Raw genomic sequence first — 17,343 nt, 5'->3', positions numbered from 1 at the left:
CATGTTTGGCTATGGATTGTAGGCAAATCCCTCTGTTATACCTGTGCCCCACTTCACTCCCCTGCGTACCTCAAAAAAAAAAAAAAAAGAAATAATTTAGAACTGTTTAGAAATGGTGGGAATTGCTCACTTTGGTAGCACATATACTAAAATTGAAATGATACAGAGAAGATTAGCATGGCCTCTGTGCAAGGATGACATGCAAATTTGTGAAGCATTTCATATTTTTAAAAAAATGTATAAAATAATAAAAACTAAAAAAAATGTGACAATAAAAGCATCTCATTAACAGGAGGTTGAAACTAAATTCTCAAGTGGACAATATAGACAGATGGCTGCTGTTGCTGTTGTTTTTTCTATGTAGTAGCACCCACACTGTTAATGACTCCATAATATGAAAATACCATTAAGTATCAAGGCATTATAATATATATTTTTAAATGTAAAATAGGTCTCAAGTTCAGTAAGCAAGTGTATTAGTCCATTCTCACACTGCTAATAAAGACATATCCGAGACTGGGTAATTTATAAAGAAAAGAGATTTAATTGACTCACAGTTCCGCAGGGTTGGGGAAGCCTCAGGAAATTTACAATAATGGCAGAAGTGGAAGCAAACATGTCCTTCTTCACATGGCAGCAGCAAGGAGAAGTGCAGAGTGAAGGTGGTGGGGGAAGCTCTTTATAAAACCATCAGATCTTGTGAGAACTCACTCACTGTCACAAGAACAGCATGGACAAAACCATCCTCATGATTGAATTACTTCCCACCATGTTCCTCCAACAACACGTGGGATTATAGGAACTACAATTCAAGATGAGATTTGCTTGGGGACACAGCCAAACCATGCCAGTAAGTATAACCTAAGACCTAGATTTCTGGCTTCTCTAGTTCATGACGACAGCTGCTTTGGGACTTAATGCAAAGAAAAAAAAATCCATTTGGCTATGGTGTGCTTCAATCTACCTGATCTAATAACTGTAGGTCCCAGTGGAAATTCATACTGTGGATGTATTATCCAGAAGAAAAGCAGTTAATAAAAGATTAGTGATGTACCTCTCAGTAATAAATGTATTGAACATTAATTACTTATCAAATATTGTTCATATTAAAAATCTTGGCATTTTGTAGCAAGATGTAATACCTATGTTATATGAATACACTAAGAATAAGAAATCAGACTCTGAAATGCTTGCTAAATTAAAGTTCTACAAATGGCATTATGAGGTAAAATTCAGTATATAGAAAGTGATTGAATTAAGCCAATATCTTTAAAATAAAGGTATCTACTATAAAACTTCCAAAATGAAAGTCTGCCCTAACTCCCTATTGGAGGGTAAAAAGGTGAACTCCATTCATCCAGTTTTTTGAAAACACCAAGTTTCATGGGTTTTCTTCCTTCTCAGAAGAAGCTATTCTTGCAGGTGACAGAGGGAGAAGCATTTATCAGGAGAAACAGAAATTGTTCAATGACTGGCTTAATCGTTCCTAACTTGAAGATGCTGACCTTCCAAGTAAAGTCACAACTGGTTGAAATTCATAAGGTCAAGTTAAATCAATATGACAAATATGTTTTATCTCTTACCATGCATCAGGTAGTGGGCCAGGCTCTGGTGGAAAAGAAAGTTGGTCACAAGTTAAATTGTTAAATACATGTACTATTGAACTCTGAAAATAAATATACCTCTTAATCTACCTGAGCTTTATCTGAGTCTCCTCCAACTTTCAAGATTTTCGTGATATGGAGAAAAAAATACAAATACTTTAAACACATATTTAGACCATGCTGTTAAAAGATAAAAAACACTAGAGATATAGTATTAAACAAAATTATGCAACATAATAATAAATGTGTTGCCAGCATTTATTGAGAATTTACCATGTGCCAGATACTGGGCTAAATGCTTTATCTGATTTAACTCATTTAATCCCCATTTGAGCCCTATAACTAAAGTAATATTAAAAATATATTACACTTAAAAATGTGTAGAAGAGAACATTGTTTTGATCAATAATGAATGAATGAATTGTCCTCATTTAAAAAAGAAGAAACTGACTTACAGGTCTGTCTTGTCACAGTCATACAGCTAGCAAGAGCTCAAACCTTAATATGGTATAGTAAACACTATGGTAGAAACATACACATATTCACATGAAAGTAACCTAAACCTAAAGTGGGGAGGAGGAGAAACTTATAAAGAAAATGAAACTTCATATTATCTCTTCCCAAATAAGGGTTACGTTCTACTTCTCAGAGAGCATGTTGATAATAATTTGCATTTGTCACTCTGTGCTAATAATTTGCTCATATGGCTTCTTCCCTAATTAAACCATTAGTCCCCTAAAGGTGGTAATATGTCTCAATCCATCTTTATCTTTCAAGAACCTTGAATCATATCTTGTATATGATCTGATACAGCATAGGATCTGATAAAAGTTTGTTAACTGAATAAATGACCCACGAGAGACAGTACCCTTGATTAACTATTAGATCAAATCAGTACTGAAAGATGGCTTCCTAGTCTTGGGAGTATTTTCCAACACTTTACTAAGAACAAACTACTTTGTATGAAGCTCATGACTTACAACATCATTGTATTTTGTCCTGTATGCATAAGGTCATAAGAAAATTCATCTTTCATACCATATATGATTACCTAGGAAGACGGTCATGGACTGAGAGATATTTGTCACATATATGGGTTTTATTTTATGATTTAACGGCAAGATTCCATTGGTATTCATCAACTAATAAAATTTACCCAACTATGCACAGTGAGTTGTTTATTGAATACAGCAAGATTGATTTTAGCAGTTTTGGCAGGTGAAAATTAAAACCATGTTTGCTTTGTTCCAATGCTTGGTAATATGCAAAGTAACAAAGGAACTAGAAGAGAAGCAGTTCATATATTTCCTGAAGTCAGAGGTCAAGGGTTGGTTCACACTGCCATTTCATTGCTCATAAAATATAAAATAATACAGCGAAGTTCCTCATGAGACTGGCAGCTGTTATTATTGTAGCAAGTTATATATGAAAACAGTGGCCTTTTTGGGCATGGATTTAGCTGTCATTATTGTCATGAGTATGCAAATATTATACAGAAATCAGCAATTAATACTTAACAAGATTAAATGAAAATGGCAAATGAAGCTCTGCCTTGATCTTTGCTGAATTAACATTCCAGGCATGTGGTCATTTTGAAGCTTTAACTCACAATGATGGATCAGTTTCCTATAGATTCAGGACTGTTGTTGGGATCTTGGAATTCCTAAAGGAATACATACTTAGCGCATCACCTTGCCTTTCCATTAGTCTATTTCAATTTGTTAAAGGATAGCTACTGAGAAACTGGCTGCCCTTTTCAACAGTATGACATTTTTGGGGAATGAATAAATCTTCAAGGCATGATAGAAAAGATGAGTAACAGTGGGATCCCCTTATCTATAATTTAGTTTTCCTCAGATTCAGTTACCCATGATCAACTGCAATCTGAAAATATTAAATGAAAATTTCAAAAAACAAACAATCCATAAGTTTCTTTTCTTTTTTTTTTTTTTGAGAGCGGAGTCTCGCTGTGTCGCCCAGGCTGGAGTGCAGTGGCGCGATCTTGGCTCACTGCAAGCTCCGCCTCCCGGGTTCCCGCCATTCTCCCGCCTCAGCCTCCGAGTAGCTGGGACTACAGGCGCCCGCCACCGCGCCCGGCTAGTTTTTTGTATTTTTAGTAGAGACGGGGTTTCACCGTGTTAGCCAGGAGGGTCTCGATCTCCTGACCTCGTGATCCACCCGCCTCGGCCTCCCAAAGTGCTGGGATTACAGGCTTGAGCCACCGCGCCCGGCCAACAATTCATAAGTTTCAAATTGTACACTCTTCTGAGTGGGGTAATGAGTAGTGTAATGAAATCTTGTACTGTCCCCCACTGTCCTGCCTGGGATGTGAACGATCTCCCTGTCCAGCATGTAATACATACATGCTGTATGCATTATGGACCTGCCCGTTAGTCACTTAGTAGCCATCTCGGTCATCAGGTCAACTCTCTTGGTATCCTAATGCTTGTGCTTGTGTTCAAGTCATCTTTATTTTACTTAGTAATAGCTCCAAAGCACGAAAGTAGTGATGCTGGCAATTGTGATATGCCAAAGAGAAGCAGTGTTTTTCTTAAATAAAAAGGTGAAAGTTCTCAACTTAATAAAGAAAGAAAAAAACCACATGCTGAGATTGCTAAAATTGGAGGTAAGAATGAATTGTCTGTCAAATTGTGAGAGGGGAAAAAAATTGTGTTAGTTTTGCTGTTGGAAAGTTACTGTCACAGTACATGATTAGTGTTTAGTAAATATGGAAAAGGCATTAGCATGAATAGAAACATGTTCTGATTGACTGTAATGGGGTTCAGTACTATCTGTGGTTTCAGTCATCCACTTGGGGTCTTGGAACATATCCCCTGCAGATAATTGGAGATTACTGTAGTATAATCTATGTCTACAGGTTATCAAAAACATAGAAAACACAATTATCAGTTTACAGATTTGTGTCTAAATCTAGTATCTGATGAATTGATGAATTGTTGAATATGACAATTGATGAATATGTTGTATAAAACACAATTAATTTCAAGGTGATATATCTTTTTAAAAAAAAATTCAGCAGTGTGTTTTTAAATTGACACACGATATTTGTACATATTTATGAGGCTATGTGATATTTTGTCACAGGAATAAAATGTAAAATTATCACGTCAGGATATTTAAGTTATCCATCACCTCCAGAATATGATCACCTAAAGTAGAAGTCCTCCCTTCAGATTATTTTAAAATATACAATACATTGTTGTTAACTATCGTCCCCCAACTCTGCTATCAAGCATTAAAACTTATTCCTTCTATCTAACTGTATATTTGTGCCCACTAACCAACATTTTTTCATCTCCTCAACATCATTGATTTCATTTGGTCTGTTTTTGCTTTTGTAAAAAATATTAACAGTTTTCAATGATAACCAAAGTAAAATTAATCTGTTGGAAATCCAAAGGAATATGCGCCAGTTTCCTTTCCTTTTTCCTCGGGAATAGCAAAGAGCATATTGGCTATCTGCTTCTTTGACTTCTTCAAAATTGCCTTAGAAATTCTATCCTAATGCATTTCTAGGCAAATATATAAATTAAGGCACAGTGCATATGAGACAAATGAGGGAAATTCTACAGAAAAAAATTAGCTTGTGTACTTAAAAAGGTGTCAAGATCATGAAAGACTAAAAGCATTTTTAAAAGGCTTAAATTCGTCTCCAAAAAGGGGGAATGGTTGGGTTGAATACATAGCTACCAAAGACATTTTTAGGACAATTTTCAAAATTTGAGTATGGATAGTGTGTTGGACAAGAGCATTATATCAATATTAAGTTTTCTGATTTTGATTCTTTAACTGTGGTTATGTAAATAGTGGCTTTTCTTTTAGGAAATACACTCTGAAGTATGTATGATAAAAAACTGATGCCTCTAATTTATCCCCAGGTTATTGAGATAATTTACTCTCAAATAATTCAGAAAGAAAGTATGCCTGAGAGAGTGCATGGGTGAGCACAAAATGATTTAATAAAATAGATTCACTACATGTTAACAATTGATGAATCTAAGTAAAGGATATGCATTTTTGCACTATTCTTATAATTCTTCATAAATTGAAAATTATAACTTAAAAATCATAAAAAGATAACTTTGCATAGTAGTAAAATTAAAAATAATATGATTTCAAAGATAATCATAATAATTAGGGTAATACTTTGCATTTGTATATTAACTGACAATTACATTAATAAATTTTCCAAATATGTGATTTGACTTTATTCCTGAAACAACTCTAAAATTTTAAATATCTTTATTCCTATTTTAAAGATGAAAAAAAATTGGAAACAGAACTATTCCAGTGCTTTAGTTTAAAAGATTTTGATTTGTAGTCTTTTCGGTGGTAACTACACCACAAACTGTGCAAACTGCCCTCGTTCAAGTCATGAGGCAAGCCTTTGGTCTGTTCTGTGCTCACTAACCAGCTGTTAAGTTGTAAGAATTTGGGTGGTTGCAGATCAGGAAGCAGCTCTATAATTCAGAATCAATCTTCTAAGCTGTCTTGTCTCTATTTTCATAGCATATCATTCGTTTTCATTCCAAAGTTGTGCTAGCTCTTCCTGGCATAATTGATGGTGCAGGTGCACGGTTTTAGAAAAGAAACAATGGGAAATCCTATTGGGTTGTGCTGCGTTACAAATAGAAAAAAATCAATGTTAGACAAGTAGAATTGAGAAAAATATGAGGGAAATAAATAAATTTTATTTTCACGCTTTCAAGAATTACATCTAAAAGTAGGTATTTTATTTGGAAAGGTATAGATGTTCTTCAGGGAGAGAAAGGAAGAAAGGGAGGAAGAGCTGTGATTTCATATTTCCAGAATTCGTATTTCACTGGAATGTAGGATTTGTCTTCTGAATTTAGACACATTTTTCTTTATTTTAAAATTACCTATTTCTGATTCTTCACGTGTAGTCAAATATTTTAAAACAAATAACGTGTTTAAAAACATAATCTGTAGACCACAGCTTTAACGTTTCTAAGTAGTGTTCATTACATATCCAGGAAAAATAAAAGACACAATGTAAGTGCTAAATATGTAAGTTTCAGTGTTATAAATGATTAGGTGATTCATTCTTTCATTGAGCAAGTATTCATCACTTCATAGTGAAGCAGAAAAGCATGAAGGCTGAAAGCATGTAATTTGGAGCCAGACTATTGGGGTTCAAATATAGGACCCTGTTTCATGATCTTTTTTTTTTTTTTTTTTTTTTTTTTGAGACGGAGTCTCGCTCTGTCACCCAAGCTGGAGTGCACTGGCCAGATCTCAGCTCACTGCAAGCTCCGCCTCCCGGGTTCACGCCATTCTCCTGCCTCAGCCTCCGGAGTAGCTGGGACTACAGGCGCCCGCCACCTCGCCCGGCTAGTTTTTGTATTTTTTAGTAGAGACGGGGTTTCACCGTGTTAGCCAGGATGGTCTCGATCTCCTGACCTTGTGATCCGCCCGTCTCGGCCTCCCAAAGTGCTGGGATTACAGGCTTGAGCCACCGCGCCCGGCCCTGTTTCGTGATCTTGAGAACATTTCTTAATATCTCCAAACTTCAATTTCTTCATTAGTAAAATGGAGAGAATGACTGAACCTACCTCAAAGGGAGGTTGCAATGATTAGAAGTATAAATATATGTGAAACACTTAGAACAATGCTTAGCACATTGTTAGCATTTAATAGATTTTGTCTGCTATTATTCAAAGTGTAATCTGAGAAATATTCATTGAGCATCTAGTATGATCCAGGTAATCCATAGTAAAGCATGGGACTATGCAGTTATTTGGGGAATAAAGAAATGATTCAGAAAAAGATTCTGCCTTAGTATGTGCTTTAGTTATCTAGTGCCATATAACAAGTCTCCACCCCCATTCGCAAACTTAACAGCTTAATAATAAATACTTATTATTTTACAGTTTCTTTAGGTCAAGAATTCAATAACTTAGCCTCTACCTCAGCTGAGGTCTCCTCTGAAGGCTTAACTCAGAGTATTCACTTCCAAGCTCACTCATGGTTTGCTGTCAATGTTCAGCTTCTCACAAACCATTGACTGAGGGCCTTACTCCCCCCACTGGGTGTTTGGTTTGAGGCCTCTCTCAGATTGCTACATGAGCTTCTCCAAAGGGAAGTTCACAATATGACAGCTGGTTTTTCTCAGAGTGAGACAGCGAGAGGTCAAGGGAGGGCCCACAGAAGGAAGCTACAGTCTCTTTGTAATCTAATATTGAAAGTGACATCCCACAATTTTTATGTATTCTAATTAGAAAGGAGTCACCAGTCCAACCCATACTCAAGGGTGGCAAGTACATTAGTGATCTTCTAGTATAGAAGAAAAGATGTAGCTAAATAATCCCAACATGAGGTAGGTGGTAATAGAGAAGAGAAAAGGTTTCTCCATAAGAGAATCTCGACATGCTAAACAGAGAACCTGAGAACACACCATTGTATTCTTTTAGGTTTATCTACACTGGTGAGGAAAATTACTGAACATACGCTAATAATCCTTATCACTCTACTACACACCATAAGTCTCATGCACCAGATGCTCCAAAAAGGTTCATATAACTCAAAACACACCCTGACAGAAATTGGCCTCATTGGGACATAATTGTGGGAAGAGTAACATTTATCTGGTGTTGCCTACTCAGAACAGTAGAATTTTGCTGATAAAGGTGCTACTTAGTACAGGTGCAGGTTGAAGTGTACCACAATATACCACTTCAAAATATGTCTGTTTGGCATACAGATTATTTTGACTAAAGGCAATTGAGGACCAGTAATATAGAGAAAGCTCTTTAGCGCCCGCTAACTGCCTAAACTAGAGTATACATTTCCTCTTTTGCAAAAGAAATTTACATTTATAAAGGGAGTTTCTATTTATAAAAATGTCTTTTTACCAGAAAGAAAGCTACTCTTCGAGACCACTCTTACCACCCAACTGATAGCTGCATAACAACAACAAACAACAACAACAACAAAAAACCCTTATTTACCACACCTTCCTCTCCTTCACTTCTTCCAACTTGCTTCCCTCATCCTGAAGCTCAAAACCATTTTCCCCTTGTTTAGCCTAAAGATGGTATATAAGCTTCAAGCATCTGGCCACATCCTAGTGTTTTCATTTCTTTGTGAATTATGTACATAGTAGTTTCACCAGAATAGTTTCCTGAATTTACCAATTTCCTTGTTTTAAAAGTTGAAACGTTTGGCTTGCTGGTTGTATTGAATAGCTACTACCACGTCTTTTGCAATGGACTGATTTCCTATAGAATGGCCAGAAGTAATTTTGAAGAAATCTTTATATCTAATGTGCCAAATATAAAACAGTAAAATGATCACGGAATTTAAGCCCAATTTTTTGTTTTTTAGTGGTTCCCTTGAGGGGCAGGGAGTGGAAAGCAGAGTATAATGTTTTTCAGCATTACCTGAACACTTTTAAATCTTGAATTAAAAGTTCTATTTTTCTTCCCATGTATATACTGGCACAAATAATTCTGGTGCCAATAAATCTTATTCCTTCTTCCCTGCTAACTTGAGAATTACTTAAGAATTATTGTAACCACTTCTGTTCTGCCTTTTGCATACAGTTCTGAGTTTATCATGGAATCCTGAGGGTTTCATTCTGCTTTAGAATTCAATTAGTCTTTGACTTCTTGAGCTTCAGACAAACATTCTTCTAGTGTTCCTAAGAAACATTGTTCTCTCCCCTGGAGCCACTGTTTGAGTCACAGAATATGATCCTGACAAGCAAAGCCTCCTCTTTGACCTGACTTCTGAAGCCAAGATTGCCCCTCTTCTAGCCTCTGCTTTTCCAAAGCGTTGACTTTACTTGTCTCAGTCCTTTCAGTTTCCAGCTTAAGGCTTAATACATTCTAGAATTGCATTTTCAGAGTAAAATAGGAAAGATTTATTCACAGTTATCTTGTTTACACAAATACAAAGACAGGATAAATCATTCATTTACTAATGTTTCTCCTCATTAACAATGACCTCTCCATCATAAAACAAAGTAGATTAATTCAAGCCAGAAGAAAAAATCTCCATTTGAATTATTTAAGTGAAGGTTTGAATTGTGCTTATATTAATAAGATAATATTTCAATTTACCACTTAACTTATGAAGCCAGAACTAACAATAAATAAATAAACAAACAGAATGTGAATGAAGGTAGAATATAGTGTTTATTCCTTCTTGGATATAAATATAAATTTTGCCAGGTGGCATCATCGCCAGTAATTACAAAATTAAAAAACAATAAAATTTCATTGGAAAAAATCCAGTCCTATATTTTTACTTCAATGTAAAACTGTTTTATGTAGCCTTATAAAATTCTAACTACACACTACCTTTAATTTTAGTAATTTATAATTTTATAATGTCTGTACCATGCTTAAAATGTTGCTTACTCTAATTAGCTTATGGTCAACAGTATCTTTAATTAGAAATATTGGTAATCTGTCCCCTGAAGCATTTTATTGAGTGTGTTTATGGTTCCAGGATGATTATCTTAATGAACAGAATGATAAAAAGTACCATTAAGCAGAAATAAAATAGAATACCCATCAGGGTAAAAGCATTTTTTTTCTATAAAAGAACAATTTGTGCTTAAAATAGAGTATTTAGAATACAGTGTTAAAACTATACATAAATTGATGAATGTATTTTTGAAATTCTATTGATAGTGAGTAAGTGATATTATGATTTGGTTCTGACAGTTAGATGTGGAGTCTAGGATGAAGGACACAGAGCTATCATAAAAAATGACCAATCCACTAAAAAATAGTTCAGATGACATCAATAATATTGCTGAAACAAAATTTATATGAATAATATAGAAAAGTTATGTTAAAAAAGGACTGGCAGTCTGTGTTTAATAAGGAATTCACTGTTGGGGATGGGGGAGAAATCAGCCTGAGTTTCCTTCTCGGTACTCTTGCCAAGCGTGTACATTAAAACAGGTGGTGGTTATTTACAATCTATATTTTATTTAGATGTTTGTGTTTTCATTATCAACCTTTACCCTCTGAAATATTTGTAAGCATGTGCTATATAATTGCATTCAACATTGATTCTTGTATTCTATGGCATTGACAAATGTATACCTACTGAAATTTTAAAGCTAGAGTACATAATGTCTAGCAATGTCTATACTAAGGCTTACATGGCATCAGAAAACATTTAAACTAAGGAGATATATTTGAAACTCTATATAAGTTTTTAGATAGAAAATCATGTATATTGAAAAATGTATACATCTAAAGTAAGATGGCTAGCTAGTGCTTCTACTATCAGATAGATCTTCATAATGTTTGTGCAAATAAAAAATGACCAGACTCTTCTGAATTCTCAATGTCTTCATCACACACTTATTAATCAACTCAGGTATTGCACTGGTTCTTGACTTTCTAGGAGGATAGGAGATTATAGTTTCCTTTCAAAATTTGGTTATAGCTATGGAAAGTCCCTCTAGAAAAATGTACATGCACACATATAGTTAAGGAGAATGGTGGGCCTCCTGGAGCCATTCATAAATCCCCTAAGGAATTTAGGAAAGTTAAACAGGGAATAGCCATAATATTAACTGTCAATCAGCTTTCTAAGAAGGTTAGATATCTTCAAATGTAAAATGGTAATAATAATCCTTTCTTCATGGAGTTGAGAATATTCCTTATGATTAGTTATAGTGTTTGGAAAAGATGCTGCATATAATAAATATAAAACACACTGTAGACTTTAAGAAAGAAATGTATTAGTGGAATTTTGTTGTTCTATTTTATTTTCTATCAATTTTTCAGTACTATTAGCATTCCAAAAACTGAGGAAAGTCTGTTTTTAAACACAAACCGCTCTTTTAGTATATTCAACAAATCTTTCTCTAGTATTTTTGTTTTATTCTTTTATATTACTTTTCAACTGTACACATGGTTTTGGTTTAATATTTTGATTCACCTTAAGATCACTAAATTTGAATGATTTTGTACATATTTGAACGTAAAATGGTTCCTAAATTTATAACGACAATAAACATAAATCCATTGGGTACCTTTGGAAGTTGCTAGAGAAGTAATGTATCAATCTGAAAATGGATACAAGAGGAGAAGTAATCAAGCATTTAACCTAAGTATCCTACAAAATTTGTACCACAGGATAATTTTTCTCTTTATAGAAGTATTCTAGCTAATACATAAATAAGGAATGACAGAAATAAAACACTTTAATTTTGTAATACTCTTATGAAATACAGTCATCTTTCTTTAGCCATAGGAAATGCATTCCAAGACCCCCAGTGGATATCTGAAACTGCAAACAATACTGAACATGACTGAAGTCAGTTTTAACACACTTCTTGTCATGTCTTCCAACCACAAATCTAATGTCTTTCCCACTTTTAGTTCTTATCTCATATTGTGGCTGTAACTTTTGCAGTTTGAAGTGTAAAGCAAAAGTAGTAAAAAAAAAAAAAATTTCCCACTTCACAGTTTGACAGATATAACACTCATTCCTTCCATAGATCTTAACAACTTCAGCATAAGTTTTTTTTCTTTCTTTCTTTATTAATTGGAGAATTTCCACCTTTTCACTTTAAGAAAGCACTTTATGGCTTCTTTTTGGCGTATCCAAATTGTCAGCATCATTTAACTTGCGCTTTGAGACTATTACTAAGTAAAATAAGGATGACCTAAACACAAGCACTGGGATACCACAACAGTTGATCTGATAACAAGATGGCTACTGAGTGGCTAACATACAAGCAGCATAAGATGTGCTAGACAAAGATATGATCCACATCCCAGGCAGGACAGAGCTGGAAGGCGCGGACAACACAACATTTCATTACTCTACCCAGAATGATGGACAATTTAAAATTTATGAAGTTTATTTCCAGAATTTTTTATTTAATTTTTTTTTGGACTGCCATTGAACTATACTGAAACTGCAGAAAGCATTACTGGGGATAAGGGTGGACTACTGTAATGAATTCAGGCAATTCCCAAAATCAACTCTAATAAGATAAATAGAGAGGCAGATGGAAAAATAAAAGATGATACATGCCTCTTGACAGAAATATACAATACACCTATAAAGTATTCTTGTCAAAAATTTGAATCTAAACAGATTAGGACTCTGGATTTAAGAATTATTTTATAGAGGACACAGAGGTCAGGCAAAGATTTTAAATAATATCATTAGGATGGAAGCAGAAACAACTGCACTGTGAAAAACTCTACAAAACAAATGAACAGCTTCTTTGAAAATAAATCTCAGAGGAGGACAATATGGGAGGGGAACCTACAGAATAAAAACAAATGATGATCTATCATTCAAATTCAATGTGTAAACCTACCTTGTTTGTATGAGTCTATCAAACCAACAGTCAAGCAAAGAAATATTTGATGATATCAAGAAATTGTCTAGAGTTTTAACCTCAATTGTCATGAATCCCTTCCCAGATAATCCCATCAACCAAGAAAGAGTAACTTGTAACAGGAGAGGAGATGGGAGGTCATCCTATGCTCACACAGACTTTATCACAGCCTATCACCTATTTATCTGAGGGGCCATTTGTCTTTTCTAAAAATCTTTTATTCTCCCCTAAGTTGCCAAAATCTCCCCTCCCCTCTCCCCTGGGCATGTATAAGCTTCTAGATGTTGCTGGATTTGGGGGTATTCACTTTTGTTGTATGTGATGCCCCCATGCATGTAATAAATTTGTATAACTTTTCTTCTGTTCATTTGTTTTTGTTTCTATTTTTAAAAACTTTTGTTTGTTTTTCATTGATACATATTAAGATGTACATATTTTTAAGGCAGACGTGATAATTTGATACATTCATATAGTTAAATCAAGGTAACTGTGATACTCATCACCTGAAATATTTATCTTTTCTATATGCTAGAGATATTTGAATTATTCTTTTCTAGATATTTTGAAAAGTACAATTGATTAATGTTAACTATATTCACTCCGCTAATCTATTTAACACCGAGTCTTATTTCTTGTAAGTGTATATTTCTACCCATTATTCAACCTTTTTTTCTGTCAATTTAATTGGTAGCCTAGCCGAAGAACCTAGAAGGGTGGAGGGAAGCCATCTTTCACTTGCCTACAGCACATAAATATGTATATGATTACATATTATTGCAAACGAGACAAACTAAAAGTAAGGTAAGAAAAATAATTTCAAAATGGAATCTATTACTGAAGGCTTCCTTTAAATTTCAGGGTAGATTAAACAAGAATCAAATTTACCAGGAAAATTGGGGTGAATTAGGAGACATTCATGAAAATAGGTTGTATCATTTTTCTGTATATAATTTCCTTGTCCTTATGCTTTGAATGGAAATTGCTGCATTGGGCCTTCATTTATACAAATGTGCTCTATTTATGTATGAGTTACATGATGAAATAAGTGCCTGAAGCTTGAATGTTCAGGTTAATCAGAATACTAAATGGTCATTAAAAAATAACCACACTCAAAATGTCTTAATTATGTATAGATGTTGAGTTGGTGGGAGGTCCCCGTTAACATAGGACTCTGTCCTTGGCCAAAGTCTGTTCAACATGACCTAAATAAGGCCCAAGAGCAGTAGCTCATTATTTTATTTTATTCTACATAGTGAAAAAAACACTGCATTCTCTACTTTCATACTTATTCTTAATTTCTGGAAATAAAATTGGTAATAAATAAATAAAACAAATAAAAAATAAAGTAAAATAAAATAAAAATAAATAATTAAAACAAAAATTGTTAATAAATAAATAAAATTGCTAATAAATAAATTGGTAATAATTTCTGGAAATAAAATTGGTAATAATAATGAAATGTTATTATACAAATAAATTAAAGAGAAATTATAATTTAGCAATGAGAGTATGGAAAATTCTTATCTGAAAGGAAGTGCATGCATTTAAGAGTTTATTTTTCCTGCAGCCAATTAAGCCGACTGAGTTCCTTTCCTCATGGGGGCCCAGTGTGCAATGGCTGCAAACAGCAGCTTCCCTGGTAGTGATGCAGCCTGTTTGTTGTATGGGTTGCTCTAAGGGACCTTGGAGACAGTCCTTTCAGATGGATGTTCATGTTTCTGACCTTGCACTACCCCAGTGTAGGCTCCAAACAGGCATGCGAGGTGCCATTGGAAAGCCCCAGGGCACTGTGGCCAGGGTTCACATTGACCAAGTTATGTCCATCCGCACCAAGCTGCAGAACAAGCAACGTGTGGTGGAGGCCCTGTGCAGGGCTAAGTTCAAGCTCCCCAGCCGCCAGAAGATCCACATCTCAAAGAAGTAGGGCTTCACCAAGTTCAATGCCAATGAATTTGAAGACATGGTGGCTGAGAAGCGGCTTATCCCAGATGGGTCAAGTACGTTCCCAATCGTGGCGCTCTGGACAAGTGGCAGGCCCTGCACTCAGGAGGGCTTCCACTGTGCTGCCCCCTCTTAATACTCACCAATAAATTCTACTTCCTGTCCACCTAAAAAAAAAAAAAAATGCCTTCACTTCAATTATCCCTCTTTCTTACATACTTTGTCTGTTATTTTAGTTTTATCCTGATTCCCTCTGAAAGAGACCAAATGAAATCTACAGGCAGGCAGCCCGGGCGGCGCCTTGAGCCTAGTTAGAAGTTGACCCTACAGGCAGACAGCCCGGGCGGCGCCTTGAGCCTAGTTAAAAGTTGACGCGGGACCTAACCGATAATGTTATCTATAGATTTCAGATGTTGTATAGACAAGCAATGTGAAAGTCCCTGTCTTGTTCTTTTTCTGTTCTAATTACTAGTGCTTGCCATATATCTCTCAACTTCCTGAGCCCAGTATAAACAAATCCCACCATATGTCTCCCCTCCATATATCCCTCAACTTCCTGGGCTCATCCCACCATATGTCTCCCTACCATATATCTTTCAATTCAAAGACTACCATATATCTCAACTTTAGAAGGACACCACCTGGAAAATCCCCGATAAGAACACAGCCGTTTGTGAGAGCGCGGGAACCAATAAAAAACTGCTAAATGTATAAACTTAAAATGTTAACCAATTGTAATGCTGTAACCTAGAGAATTCCCTCGTTCCTCTGCAACTTTACAAGTCCTGTTTACATTAGGCTATAAAAGGCAAGTGCACGCATTGTTCAGGGCCCTCCTGTATGTTGTGGAACGGAGGGACCAAGTTCGAACTTGCATTAAAGATCCTTGCCGCTTGGCTTTGACTCTGGACTCTGGTGGTCTTTTTCGGGGAACAAACGGTCTGGGCATAACACCTCAATAAACATTATTAGTATATTAAAAAAAAAGAGTTTATTTTTATACAAAATAGAAGCCTAAAGTTTATGACTATTTTATCTTGTTATCCAAGGAACCAAAGAAACTAAAACCTAATTTATAATGATAAAGTTAAATCAATCGAAGAACCAAAGTATTATTTGTCCAGACAATTCAGAGGATATAATGATAACAATGCCTCTTTCCAAATTGTGCACACTCTTCAAATTTTCCAATATAACATTCCAAGAAAAGTACTCAAATGAATACAAAATCTATGTCATCAGTGAAATCTAGGAGAGTTTAGGATACCAGCTTTTCCCAACTCAGATTCCAAAAAGAAATTATCATTATAGTCAGTAAGAGAATGCAGACAATAGGAATATTTACCATTACAGTAAAACAAATAATGCAGTTGGTAAACCCACAGAGAAAATGTCTTCACTAGAGACAAATTCTCAGAGAGAGGATAAATACAGAAATAGAGCAATAAGGCAGGGGAGAAAAGAGAGATTCAACATTACTCAGCTATTACCAAAATAAATAGGCAAATGATAAGAATATCTAATTTCTTGTAAGAGCCTTGAGGAAAGAAGCAAGCATTCTAATGAAAACAGGGTTGTGTGGAACAAGAATTATATGAGCCACATGATAAAAATCTGCCAGAGCCAGAATTATTGTCTTAGTCGCAGTGGTAAAAATTATTACCAGTTGATTACTGAGAAAGAACTAGAGAATAGTAGAGCCCACTGCATATCTTTTCTAGTTTGCTGCATATAAACATATAGTAAACTATATTTGTCTCTGTTCATTAAAGAGTAAGGGATTGACAGTTCTTAAAAAAATGCTACAACCACCTTCATAACACCTTAAGTAAAAGAACTTCTCTGGTTTAATTGTAGTGTAGGAGAGGAAGAACATTTTTTTCCCCTTCTACTCTCCTAGGTTCACCAGTTGTGCCCTTGAATCATATTGGCAAGAAATAGATTAAAAAGATGGAAAAAAACAGAAAGCAAAACAAAACAGATTTATATATCTCTAGGGGATATGTTGGTCAAAGAATTCAAAGTTTTATTTAGACTCGAGGAATAAGTATCACTGATCTATTGCACCACATGATAACTGTAGTTAATAATAATGCACTGCATATTTCAAAATTGCTTAAGGAGTAGGTTTTGAATGTTCTCATCACACACACACAAAAATGACATGGATGTGAAGTGAGAGATAAATTAGTTAGCTTGATTTAATCATGCCATAATATATAGATATATCTAAACATCATATTGTGCCCTATAGTTACATAAAATTATTATTTGTTACTTAATAAAATAAAATAAAAGGAATAAGATTTAATGTTTGGTAGCACAATAGGGATGACTATAGTTAATAACAACAACAACATGTATTTCAAAACAACTAAGAGACTGTAATGAAAGGCTCCTAACACAAAGGAATGATAAATGCTTGAGGTAATGGAT

General features: G+C 34.9%; 1 protein-coding gene and 2 non-coding genes across 5 annotated transcripts in view; 2 read left to right on the top strand and 1 right to left on the bottom strand.

Moving 5' to 3' along the window:
* Window positions 1-17,343, bottom strand: part of NAALADL2 (N-acetylated alpha-linked acidic dipeptidase like 2) — a 967,958-nt gene that overhangs the window by 407,760 nt on the left and 542,855 nt on the right. The gene's annotated exons all lie outside the window — the stretch shown is intronic.
* LOC117084569 lies at window positions 123-229 on the top strand. The gene has a single exon (XR_004437502.1). It is a non-coding gene; the product is annotated as a U6 spliceosomal RNA (small nuclear RNA).
* On the top strand, window positions 14,528-14,661 carry LOC117084683. The gene has a single exon (XR_004437589.1). It is a non-coding gene; the product is annotated as a small nucleolar RNA SNORA70 (small nucleolar RNA).

This window comes from Trachypithecus francoisi, unplaced genomic scaffold, assembly GCF_009764315.1.
Source record: "Trachypithecus francoisi isolate TF-2019V2 unplaced genomic scaffold, Tfra_2.0 Lachesis_group0, whole genome shotgun sequence".
Taxonomy (NCBI): Eukaryota; Metazoa; Chordata; class Mammalia; order Primates; family Cercopithecidae; genus Trachypithecus; species Trachypithecus francoisi.
This window is presented reverse-complemented; position numbering and strand designations above follow the sequence as displayed.